At 41.3% G+C, this 13,267-nt stretch overlaps 1 protein-coding gene across 6 annotated transcripts in view; it reads right to left on the bottom strand.

Annotated features, from left to right (window-relative positions):
• CHST11 (carbohydrate sulfotransferase 11) overlaps positions 1 to 13,267 on the bottom strand; it is a 168,516-nt gene that overhangs the window by 140,576 nt on the left and 14,673 nt on the right. The window contains exon 1 of one of the 6 annotated variants that reach the window (XM_083860203.1): positions 8,583 to 8,601. The exons of the other annotated variants lie outside the window; for them this stretch is intronic. The gene's annotated coding sequence lies outside the window, so the exon portion shown is untranslated. Of the gene's footprint in view, positions 1 to 8,582; positions 8,602 to 13,267 lie in introns of those variants that run through there. 6 annotated transcript variants of the gene reach the window in all.

The following is a 13,267-nucleotide window of genomic DNA, read 5'->3' as shown; positions in this document are numbered from 1 at the left end:
CAAGGAGCCACAGGAGCCAGCCATGCGGAGCCAGGAATTTAGCAACTCAGGCTTCCACCTCATGGACCACGAGGAAGTGCTGCAAGCCTCGCTTCTGCAAAGGAAAAGATGGTTTGGTCTTAAATGTAACATAATTTTCCTCCTTCCTCCATCTACACGATAAGCAGAGGCTGTAAAATGAAAATTAAATTGTGGACCAGTGCCAACTGAGGCACTTCTGTCAGTTGTCATCATGGGATTACTTGCACAGGAGGCAGAATGAAGGACACAGGACAGCACACACACACTTTTGGGCTAAGCAGCAACTGAAGAACAAAACCCAATGCACACACACAAAAACCAGATAACATGCAATTTCTAGATTTATCATTAACTAGGATTTAATCTTCCGCCTCTACCCTACATGTTCTTGTGGTCTCTTGTGGTGGTGTGTTTTTAGGTTTATCATTTCTGTATGTATCCTGTGCCTTGTTTTACAATGGCTTCTCCTATGTACACCCATGTTAAACCCTTCCTTGGCTCCCCCTGGGTGGTGGTCAGCAGCCAATCATTATTGAAGGCCTGTCTATCACTCTGCAGCCATGCCTGGAAACCTAAGAAGGTTCTAGGTGAGGATGTCAAAGGAGTGGCAGGCCTCTGATTTCCCCTCCCACTTTTATTCATTGTATTGTCCTACTGTGTGCCCCCTTTGGTTCTAGGTTCCTCCTACCCCTTCGGGATTGGTTCCAAGTTGCCCTGTCCTGTTTCCCCTCCCTCAGTACTTAAGACCCAGCCACAGCAGGGGAACTTGCTTTTCATGGCTTGGTCCTGGGTGCATAACATCTCAATAAACCCTGGTTTTACCCCACGTGAGCCCTCCCTTATTTCTCACCATTGCTTACGCCACTTGCTCCAAGGCAAGGACTCACAGAACTGAGGACGTAACCCAAGACACGGATTTGGTGCCAGAGCTAGCTGAGCACAAGGGACACGCATCCGTGGAGAGACATCGAACCCCCACAGTCTCTCATGGGACCGACTGAAAAGGATTGCCCAAAACCCATATGTCATACCAATACTTTCATACTTTGAGGGTCGGGTCTTCAAGAGAGATGCAGTGATTAGTAAAAAAATATATATTGTTTTTTTATTTCAGAACCTGGTGAGTGTATGCTTTTCCTCAACAGTTACAATACACAGCCATGAGCCAGGATGTCTAAGGATTATCCTCAACGTTTTACCATTGATGCTGTATTGATATATCTGAAAGGACCACGCTGCTTTGCTGCTCTTCAGCTCTCCCAGCTCATTGCAACAAGATAGTAAATGCTATTATCAAGGTCAGAATATGTTAAAATGTTCTGAAATCCCCTAGGCTCATTTAGAAGAAGAAAAGTGTCAAGAAGCAGAATTTGGGGCAGTTGCTTAAGGAACACAGATTTACAAAAGAGCCTCACTGAAATGAGGTTCCATGAATAATGGACTTTTTCAATTATCTAGTCCCTATTTAGCCACCAACATCAAATCTGAACATTTGGAAGAGAGAAGGAAGTAAAAAAGAAGAGAACCTCAAATCCTGGGGCTAAAATCCTGAAATAAACAACGAATGCCTAAACCCTTCTCAAAAAATGTTTCCTTCATATGTCACATTTCCATACTTGCTACTCAGGAAACGTTCCTTAGATGAACTCTAAGCAATCCCTGACAATCATTCACTAGAAGAGAGATGAGTATCTTGAGTAGTTGTTTTGCAAGTTGAAGAAAGTCTCTTGTCTCATGTTTCTGAACAACATTTTAAACCAAATTTAAAAGAGCTGTCTCAGAAACAAGTAACGTCTCACACTAATGTAAGTTTAACAAATTCAGAGTCAACAAAAACTTCTTTATACAAATTTTGTGGGCTGAAGGCTGTTAGTAACTTTCTAAAAAGTTTTGGAACAGAAAGTAAGTTTTAATGCAAGAAAATTCAAAACTTAAACCAGCAGATTCTGTGAGGACTACTCTAATGTTTAATAAACTATGCACTTAGAAAAGTGTCAATAAGTCAACAACACAGTGTAAGCCTCAAATAAATCAGCTATTGATTTCAAGACAATTCAATTTAGGCAAAGCAAACAAAAAAAGCTATTGCAATGGAAAGTCATCTATCTTTATTCCACAGACACTTGGACTTCAGAAGGTCATGTATGTGTGGAAGAGAAGGGCTGCTCAGGTTACAAAGGAGCTGAAAAACAGTTTGAGGCAGCTCAGTCTAAATACTAAAGCCGTGCAATGCAATGCCAGTCCAGGAAAATGTCTTGACAAAATACAGTTATGGTTCAAACAGACTTTTGTTTCAGTTCCTGATCGCATGATCCTTCACAACCCAAATCCAGCCTTCTTACAATTCTTCACAACAGTGGTTTTCATGAAACAGAGAAGTCTGGATCTGCTGCCTTGACTAGCTAAAAAGAGCCTGGACACTACCTGTATTATTTATTCCTGTTTAAAATACTCCCTATTCTTCTGTAAAATAGGGTATGTTGTTCTGCCTCACGAAATGCCTCCCCAGACAGATGCAAGATGAGGTTTCCCTCACACTCCTTGAGCTCAGATGCAGAACTACCCTGATGTTTTCATGAGTGGCCATGGAAAACAGAACGCAGCATAAAGCAGCTGAGCAGAAAAGAGCTGCCCACACCATTATTCCTTCCCTGTGACACAAATGTCTGAGTCTAAATCTGGGAAACCAGATGTGGCTGCATCTTCCCTGAGCCCCAGCCAGACCCACCCTGCAGCCCTGCCCATGATAATTCTAGGATTAAATAGTATCCAGTAGTTTAAAATGAAGGCCAGCAATAGCAATGCCACTCCAGAGTCATAAGGAAAAACTTGAATTACAGCAACAGCGAACAAGCAGAAGCCTCAGAAATTATGTTTACATCCATCATCCCACACACAACTCACAAGCCCCAGTGATGTACATAGAGCCTGGGGCACAGACCCTACCAAACTGCTATCAACATGCCGGGTGACAGTCAATGTGACCTTTTCCACATTTAAGCATATACACACTTAGAATTTTAGTGGAGTGAGTTTCTGTCATTCACTGTTGCCTCAATATAAGTATTAAATAAAAAAGAATTTAGTAAGCTGTAAGTGGGAGGGGCTAATATAAGCAGACCTGACTGCAGAGTCAGCAGGAATGGCAGATTTTATTTTAGAGCTATCTGAAAGAAACAGATTTCTTGTGAAAGAACTGAACTCTTAGCACCCTCCTCCTACAGAAATATTCATCTATTTCTGCTCAAAAGCTGAACTACTTTAACTGGCCTGTGTAACTCTAGTGGCTTCTGCCTGCTTCCATCCCACCCTCTCAGCTCCCCAGCCAGGCTACAGATCCAGCACCTGCAATGGGCTCATGAGGCATAGCCTTTCCAGGAGAGAGGGTGGCGACCTATGTGCTCCCAGTACACGGGAGCCAGGGAGCTCATGGCAGAGGGAAATGCCAAAGGACTGCAGCAGCTCCTCCAGAGAGAGACAGCTGGAGTGCAGGTCTGAAAGTTTCATTTAATAGACGAAAATACACATGAAAATTGAATTCAAAATCAGGAGAGAAAACTTCTATGAAGACATAGGACAGCATTACTTGGTTTGACACAAAATTGGAGGCCTCTGTGGAAACACACAGTAAGACACTGGTGAACCAGTTCCTCAGTGTACATGTTCCATGAGAATACAACATCAGAGCATGGAGGAGAGGAGGTTGTAGATGCGATGTCACACTGAAAAACCAGTGGAGGCAGATCTACATAACTGAGGTAGAGGACTAGTATAGAAGCTCCTATGAGAAAAGTCTTGTCCTTTAAAACAAATAAGTAAACAGAAAAGAACTGACACAAGAGGCTCTTCTGACCATCAGACATACAGAAAAAGAAATCCACTTCTACTGGCATACTGCATGGAGAAACAATAAACTTGATTTAAATACCCCAAGAGATGTGATGGCTGATGGTATATAGGATCAGAGATTAATCAGGGGAGATGTATTCACCATCTGAATCTGCACTGAACCCAATACAATCGTGAACAAGCTACTTAGTTTCTGTGCTAGGGCATCCTTCCCAGTCCCAACAGCTAAAACACTACGCCTTTTGACTCAGTCCTTACCTCAAACCACATGAGCATGCATTTCCTAGGATACTAAGGCTCATGTAATGAAAATACTTCTAAATGTGTGTCTGCCTTTTACTGATACAAAGTGGCATCTATGGTCTGACTGTCACTTTGCATTCCCATTAGAAACAAAGGAGTTATTTTTCTACCCAGGAAAGAGAAGACATGAAGTGAGTCACTAGCAAGGAGGTGAGTCAGTCTACTTAGATGCTCTAGCTTTGTGATGATAAATGACAATCTCCTCTGCAGTCTGGAGTCTCCTCCAGCCGCAGAGCCTGCAGCAAAGGGGCCAAATCCTGCCATCACCTCTCACTCCTGGAAGTCCACAACAGCTCCCAGCTTCCAGAGCCCACAAGTGAAATTACACAGGAATCAAGTTAAATATGAAAAGCAATTGAGAATTTGAAATCTTGATGGAAGAAATCTAAGTTTTCAGACGAAAATAAATCGCAGTACAAAATACTTGCAGTGGAGTTATTAAGTTAAGAAAAGACATCTTGCTAGCTCCCAACAAGAACCAAGTGGCACCCATCACTGCAACCTAACAAGCCTGACTAAAAACTATAGAAAAACTATTAGGCTGCCTCTGTCTTATACAGAGCAACTCTCCACCTGAAGTTTTTCAAATTAATTTGCTTTGGTAAAGTAAAAAGCCTAAATAGTTTGAAAGCCATGCACTCCCACAACCAAAAGTAACCAGCAATGCTTTGTTTAAAACACAAGCAATTGGCAGTACTATGCTTAAAAGCACACCTGGCCTAAATTACTAGCAAAAAATTAAAGACAAGAACAGCAACTATGGAAAAAGACAAACCACAACAAGCTTTATCTACTATTTGCCACGGTTTCACAAGTCTGACCTTTCCCAAGTTCTATCATTCTACCCCAGCTTTATTTTGGCATAACAGTGACACTAAGCAGTTTTGTGTTACTGCCACCAGCTTTAAAGAACAAGATTTTGTTCTATTACATAGTCTGTGATCAGAGAGACAGCTGCAAGGTCAAGGTAACACAGAGACACACACTCAGAAGGTAATTATCTGTTTGTAGAAGTCGCAGCCACCAGGCAGAGAAGCACTGATTTAAGAACCTTCAAGGCAGGAAGAGATGCTGGTTCCTGTTCCAAAACACTTTCACAGAAGTAGTATCTATCAAAGAGTACTGTCTTCTTTTAGATCAGGGCCCTTCAATTAGATTCAACAAAAATATTGAATCAAACTAGCTTTCTTAGATTTTCCCCACTTCTGAAAAAAGTGGTTAAGTGTTTAAAGTGTTACAGTTTACCTTGTTCAACTCAACAAACAATTTTAACAGAATAATGCTTTTACACAGCAGCTAATGTCTCATGAGCACACCCTAGGGGGAAGAACAATGCCCTGTTATTACAGTGATGGCCCTTGGATCAGGCTGCTGGATGAGGAGAATTGGGATCAACTTTAATTCGACCAAGCCACAAGAAAGGACTCAGCACAGCATCAAAATGCTCAACCACACGCAGTAGCTTGAACTGGGTTTAGCCACAGATGCAGCCAAATGTTCATTTAACTCATTTATTAAGGAACAATGGTGGTTTGACACCACAGGAGAGATTTTAAGTGAAATCCTGCTGTTGGAACCTTAACAAGGTTTTTTTAATATTTTTCCACATTTTCAGGATGTGCTTTAGTCTATGCCCATGTTCTCCCTTGCAGTCCACAAGATCCCCAAGAGGATCTGTGACTTGGCCTAAGAAAATCATTAGCAACATCTCCATTGACTTGTGCATCATCTTGTCATATTTTAGACTTTTGGAATGAGCAAAATGGGTAAATTCCTCAAAAAACCCCAAGACCAACCTAGAACAAAACAAAAACTCCACACCATCATGGGAATGACCCAAGAATAGGTGCAGTTATCACTTATTTGTGTATTCTGTATTTTGTCGCATACAGATCTATATCAGCCTTTGGAGTCTGGAACTGAAGTATCTAATACTGTTTTCTCTTCAAGCACATAGACTGTGAAACAAAACATTAGAGATCCAAAATTCAGTGTTTTCTTTCAAGTAAAACCCATATATTTCCCAGGTGGACTAAAGCAATTATGACTGCCACAGGGCCTGGGTGTGTTAAGGCATGCCTCAGGTTAGTTATTCTAGGGAGTCATGTTCAGGACAGACCATTGTTTCTTACTACTGCAGGTATCCATATTCTAAGACATTTTTTATTTATTTAAAGTATTTAAAGGTTTAACACTCATTTATTTTATTTTTCTTCCTTCTTTGCAAAAATTCTTCTGGTGGCTAATTTATTCATACCTGAAGTATGTGTATTTGTCCATCTTTTTTAAAACTAATCAGGTCTCCCTTATCTTGTATCATTCTTGTCAGTATGTTTGCAAACAACAGTCTCCTCTCAGCAGAGTGAAGCACCTACACCTAACACTGAAGGAAAGACCTAGGCACTGTATAGCAAGGAGCTTTGTGCATTTCAAATAAGGATATTGTGGAGAGAGCTGTCATCATTCTTGTGATGATCTAAGTTTGGGGGCCCACAGGGGAGTCCTAGTACAGCTGCTTTACTGAGTGCCTTTGACCTGAGGAAGCTGGTGCTGAAAGTTCCTGTTGCAGTCAGGTGCCAAGCTTTGGAAAAAATCTTCCCCTTTAAACTGTGGAAAATCCAGAATTTTTTGGTGTCAGTACAGGAGGTGTGGTATTTTCGGACTCCACTTCCAAATAAGGCATTTCTCTCAATGCAAAAAAATATCAATGCAGGTTTTGAATAAAGTGAAGAACCCACTTTGCTTGAGCCATGGCTAAGTACTTGACTTCTGCAAACAATTCCCTGCCACTAATTGAAAACTGGACAAACAGCCAGGTGACCTCCCATCCCACTCAATACACTCAGCAACTTGCAGGTATGCAACTCAAATGCCTTCTTTGTTTCCCTCCATCCAGTAGAAGAGATGAGTTGGGAACTCTTAGGAAAGTCATTAATAATTAACTAAGGGGAAGGGAAAAAAGTCACGCCTTTTGCTATGCTTCACTAAATTTTGTTCTTTGTTCAAATACTGGTCAATTATTTTTAAAAATCAGAATTTAAGCCTCTTTCACATACTACTATCAAGGCATTGATTTACCTACACATCTGGTATCTATTTACCAAGAGATATAGACCATATCTGTAAGAATGAACCTTTGCTTGACAAACACAGGTTTCTCTTAGGCATTTCCTCAAGCATTCATTCATTAAAATGGTGTATGCTTCACGTTGAAATTCAGCCTTGAAGATGTTAATTATTACTGGTGTTTCATTGCCCTTCTGCTGTTCTACAGCAAACTCTGATGAAATCTGTCATGTGGTTATTACACACTGCAAAGCTTGTCATGAGCAGTATTGGTTTGGATATTTTTTTTAACCATTCAGTGCTTTCAGGGTGCATACCTGGTTGACACACCTTTGAACTCACCTTGCTCTTCATCTACACAACTTTATCTCAGCCACTTAATTTGCTCAACTTGCACAGCCAAAGATTGTGCTTTTCACAAGTCTCCAAAGGTTCTGTGGCGAATCTGCTTTTTACCACACAGCTTTTCCTTGTGATAGGACACATTATAGACTGCAGATCCCATGTTGTGTTGATACATTTGCCAACAACTGAACTCAGATATTGCCAAATTACACCAAAATAAAAAAAAAACCCTAAAGTCATATAATTACTAAGAAACTTAAGGAATAAAAAGGATGACTTAAAATTTGTCGCTGTGATCGCACACCCAAGAACGGATGTAGAGAAAGGACAGAAGAGGAAATTCCCAAATACAACAGGGACAACATGAATTAAGCTTGCAGCCCATTAGCACTAGGCTGTATTCAATTAACCCCCTAAACATCATTGCATGAAACATGAGATGCAGCAGAAAAAGCACAGCATGTTGGAAAAACATGTTTATAAAGGGAACACGCTCATTTGCCAACCAGTGCTTCATACCCATTGTCACAAATTGGTATTTAAGCCCTGCATCCCCTCAGCCAACATAAAGCACATGCCAAATCTATTTTAGTGTTGTTCTCTTATATTAGATATAGAATTCACATGCACAATTCACTGATAAAATGAACATGGATTACATTCTAGTTCTTCATCTCAACATCATTCAGTACCATTTAGCTCACATCAAATTAGAAGACATTTCAAGTTCCTTAGCAACAAACTCAACCAAATAGATATGATGGCACGGCATAGAAGTGTAAAATATATTGATACAGGCAAATGTCTCCAGCATGAGACCCTTGCCCAGTAATCCTGGGAGTATTTAGCAGTTTAGACCACTATTTGTACAGTCTCCTAGGCCTATTATCAGACAGTACTGAGAAGGTTCAGACACCAGGACAAATGCTACTGTACAAGTTCACGGACAACTTCTGCCCCACCAGCAACAAAACATGCAGGAAGCATCTTGCACTTACATGGTTGTCTCACAGATGACTTGTGAATTCAAGCTTGCGTGCCTTCTTCAGATGTTGGATTCAAATTAGGTTTCACTTTGCTCAAAGATTTCCCACCGTGTCAACACCCTAATATAACCACAGCCATACCAGAACTTACAAGCAAAGTATGCAAATAAGTGAGAAGCGCTCAGCATGGACCTGGATGACTCAGCAGGTGATCTTTAAGATATATATAGGTAGGTACAGATATATGTGTGTGTATATATATATGGCTAGATGAGTAAGCAGCTTAGATCGACACAGATCCTCTTGGCTTTCAGTGCTCTCTGTGCCCGAGGGAGATTTAGAGGAGACCTAGAACCAGAACATTTTCTGCACCCAGTCTACATTCAAAGCTTTTTAAGTTCTTCATGAAAAAATAGGAAATCTTGGGTTTATGTAATTACATCATCTCATCCTTGTCGAGAATGCTTCCAAAACGCAGGAGCGATCATAAAATTTGGATCGCTAATGAAGAGACAACGCCTTCTGAGCTCTTTGGATCCTGCCAAAAAAGACATAGCAGTTATTGCCAAATGTTGCATTCTTCACAATTTCTAAACAGACGTGCCTCTCCCCTGTACCAATCTTTAACTGGCTCTGGTACAGTCCACTCCAGACTCGCTTACTGGAAAGGAAAAATAGAAGGAAGAAACTTATTAGAGACAACAGTAAATCTGCTTCTTGCTGAAACTCCTCCAGCTCTGATGAAGCCAAGGTAGGGCCACCCTGACAGCTCACCTGGCAGTCACTGTGCATGGTGCCAGCTACCCCAGCCTCACTGCCTGTTTGTACTGCACCTCCCATATCACACTGAATTCCTGGGCCAAGGCATCATACTCACTAAAAACTACCTAGGACACACACCAGCACACCCCTACAAAAAACATGATTCTGATGAACTGCCTGATCAAACGGGCAAGTGCCAGAGATGTCAGAGCAGTGGGGCTGGAGCAGACAGGGCAAAGACAACTGTATGCAGGTGACACACGGAAAACTAATATAAGAAATACAGAATGGGTTCAACAAGTTAACAGACTCCCTCTTCAAATGCACATTTTTTTCACAGCATTTCTCTACGCCATCCACCTGTGACCTCCTGGCAGCCTGGCGCTGTTCATCCTCACCTCCCAGCTGTAACTGTAGTACCTCACACAGATGAGGAAAGGCAGGAAGATGATTCTATGGGATGAGTGTTTTCCTCCACTTCAGCTATGCCAATAACTTGATTTTGAAAGCTGTGCCTGTAAAAACAATTTAAAGGTGTAACTTAAAGCTACAGGCACATCTGTAAGCATGTTTCTGAAAACATCCCCTGGACTGGCTTGTCATCACTCTGTTAGCCATAAGCACATCAGTTCTACACAATGATGTAGCAGCAGTTAAAAATTACTATCACCCACCAAAGAAGCTGTCCTCTGAAGGCTACCGAACCCCACCCAGCCTCCCTCCCTAAGAGAGGGCAGCACACCCCTACTCACAAATGCTAAAACTTCAAGCACAAACAAATCCACTACCTTCAAACATACATCTTTTGACTTCCTAGCAACAATTCTCTTTTGCCAGAATCCTCCATGCCACTTCCAGTTTTTTATTTTTACTGAAGTCTCTTCTTATAATCCTTACAAGTACACAAACAGTTTCACCTTCATCTTCAGTAAGTCTCTTAAGCCTCAAAGACTGAAGATTTTCAGTAAAATGGCAAAATTTTCACTTGAAGTTAAAGTATGCAACAAAACCACACTTTAAAACAAGAGCCTCAGTCGGATACTCAAGCTTGAAACAAAGTGACATTTAGGCTTTGATCCTCAATCCCAACTCACAAGTCAGCTTTGGAAACAGATCCAAAGTTATCAAGGACTAATCTCTGAATCAATTTCAAACATGACCCAAATTGTCAGTCTTGCAATTAAGTTCCCCTCCGCAGAGATTACCACTTTATAAATTGACATAAATTTAAATTATCCTTCCTCAAATCTAAATTTTTACAGCCAGATCACTTGACAAATTTTCCATTTACAGTTTGGCTTCACTAAAAGTCCAAGCTCAAGACTGAGTTCTTGGATGCCATGAAATCTGTCTCTTTCAGACTAACACAAATCAGGAGGGTTTTTTTTTCCTGATGATATATGAAGATAAAACAAGATTCATTTGTTTTTCATGTCAGGGTTATCTGTTTTCTGTTCTTGCCTTCCTTCAAGGAGAACTGGCAATGCCCATACTTCCAGCACTGTAACAGTCCCTGGAAAAGCCAAGCAGCACGACTGCACTGCAGTTCTACAGTAAGGATGGAAAGATCAAAATAAAAATAACAAACAAAGCCACTATCAGTCTTGCTAGAAAAATCCTAAGAAACTCTCCTACAGCTTCTAAGTGTTCTTGGCCATCCTGTCAACTAATTACTTGTGCTTCCCACTCAGTCCTGTGCACAGGTGGAAATACCTTCCTCCTCCACAGGTATTGCCCCTGAATAACATAATTTAAGAAAAGGAAAAGCAGTCAAGTGCAAGACAGAAATCACGGCTAAGAATAACCAGTGGTAAAACACAAACTCTAACAATATTAATCAGTAATGCATCATAAAAATGCAAGCCTTAACAGTAGAAAGTGGGATACTAAGTTGCTCACAAGAAAAGATTAATATATTCCTGTCATAATGGAATTGAGTGGCACATGATTGAGAATTAGGGGAACTTGTCCTTACTGCTGAAGATAAACTGCTCTCACAGTTACCTCCCAATTTAATTTGAAGTATGTGTTAGTACTGATAACCCAGCTCTAGGGTGATAACTGTCAGAAGGAAAAACTCGGCAACACCGGAAAAGAATATTCATTTGCAAATTAACTAGGAAACATGGCAAAAGGATAAAAATGTAAATTAATAATTAAAATTTTACTTATCCATTTTTTATTCCAACACAAACTGCAGAATCTGTTGTTAGTTAGGTTGACACTTCTTAGCTGAACCCACATATGTTTCTTCTGCTCACTCTTTCAGAAGTATAATCCCCTCCCTCCAGAAGAACCTTCTGCAGAGCAAAGAGTAAGAAGTCCCATTGTGCAGCAGCTCTCTTTTTCCATACCTACAAAAAATGTTTCTCTTGCCTTAACATCAAGCTGTAGGCCACGGTTCAGCACACTTCCTACGTACACCCAGAGAGTCCAGTGGTGTCCTTCATTTCATGAAAACATTTCTTTTAATAATATTAAGTTCAATAATCTCTTTTTAATTATACTGAAATTCTGACTCAAAAACCCCCTACCTGGTGACATATTTCTCCTCAATACTAATGCCCACTAATCGGAATATTTGGAAATCCTACTTGTTTAAAGGAAGATCTAAAAATCCAATTAGACATGTGCTTTGATCAGCTTTTGCCTGCTCCACCACCAGTTCCAGCTCAAGAAGTACACCAACACGAATGGAATGGCCCAATATGGAATAGCAGTGAGTAGTTGGCATGCCAGCACCACCAGAGAGAGACAAAAGGGCCAGCAGGCAGGAAAAGAGGAAATAACAAAAGCCATGACCTTCAATATTCTTGCATGTCACCAGCCAGCTCTGCCTGGTTTCACACACTTGGAAAGCCAGTCCTGCTCCTGTGTGAACATGTGGCAGGCTATGTGTATCCATTTAGAAGAAAATTACTGGTTTTCTCCTTTGAATAAATATACCTGATGAAATAGATTCCCCTAGTAGGGATTGTTCCTCCTACATTATGCCTTTGCTTTTTGCCATGAAAGTATCCTCATATTTAGGATCCAAAACTGAGAAAGTCTAAGGGCCAAGGTTGACTGTAACCCATTACACAAAACATGAAACCCTACAACCATGGTGGTGGAACAACAGGCACAGCAAATTCTTCTCACTGCCTACCATTTGTCTCCGGGCTCCTCTGCAGCACAAGCCATCTGTGAGAGCTGTCAAAGAGCTTCTTCAGAAGCTGGTTAAGTTAGTAGATCATAAAAATGAGCTAGCTAGCAAGCCTACTGCCAGGACCCTGAAGGAACCAAGAGATGTAAATGCCCTGACCAATTTCCCTAGAGTTGCACCCCTGTCACCAGGATCATCCCTTCCTTCTCACCTTGCTTGTCCTTGTTCCATTGACATTGTCCAAACACATGATCATTCAGCAGTAAGCCTGAAGCTTACTGAGTTGAACTCCCAGCTCCTCCAACCACTTTCTGAAGTTATGGGCGTATGCTAGGAAGGAGGTTAGTTTTACTGATTTGGCCAGTTTACTACAGCCTGGTCTCCCAACACAGCAGATTACCCACACAAGAACAGTGCTGGGACACAGCTCATCCCAACACTGATGCCATGAGAGCACACTGCTCACAGAGGCAGCTCAGCCTAGTGCCCTATACTGTCTGTCCCAGGAGGGAGGCCACAGGACCGACTTATCAAGAACAAGCTTGCAGTGTTGGTATAAGGCATTTCAAGATATGCAGGGAAGAACACAAGTGGGAAGCTATGGACAACCTGTGCTTGGCTTACCATGCTGCAGACATGAGTGTACATATCCTTACTCCAGCAGTGATGAAAAGGCGAGTGTTTTCTCCACCCATACCTTGGAGCTCCCATGAAGCCTGTATCTGACACAAACCCATTTCAAAGAAATTGCAGAAGTGAGGTGGTGATTGGGGCAATACAAAGGCTCACA

The sequence above is a fragment of the Zosterops lateralis genome (assembly GCF_965231275.1).
Source record: "Zosterops lateralis genome assembly, chromosome: 4".
NCBI classification, from domain to species: Eukaryota; Metazoa; Chordata; class Aves; order Passeriformes; family Zosteropidae; genus Zosterops; species Zosterops lateralis.
The sequence above is the reverse complement of the archived record's forward strand: the minus strand, read 5'-3'. Positions and strand labels throughout refer to the sequence as shown.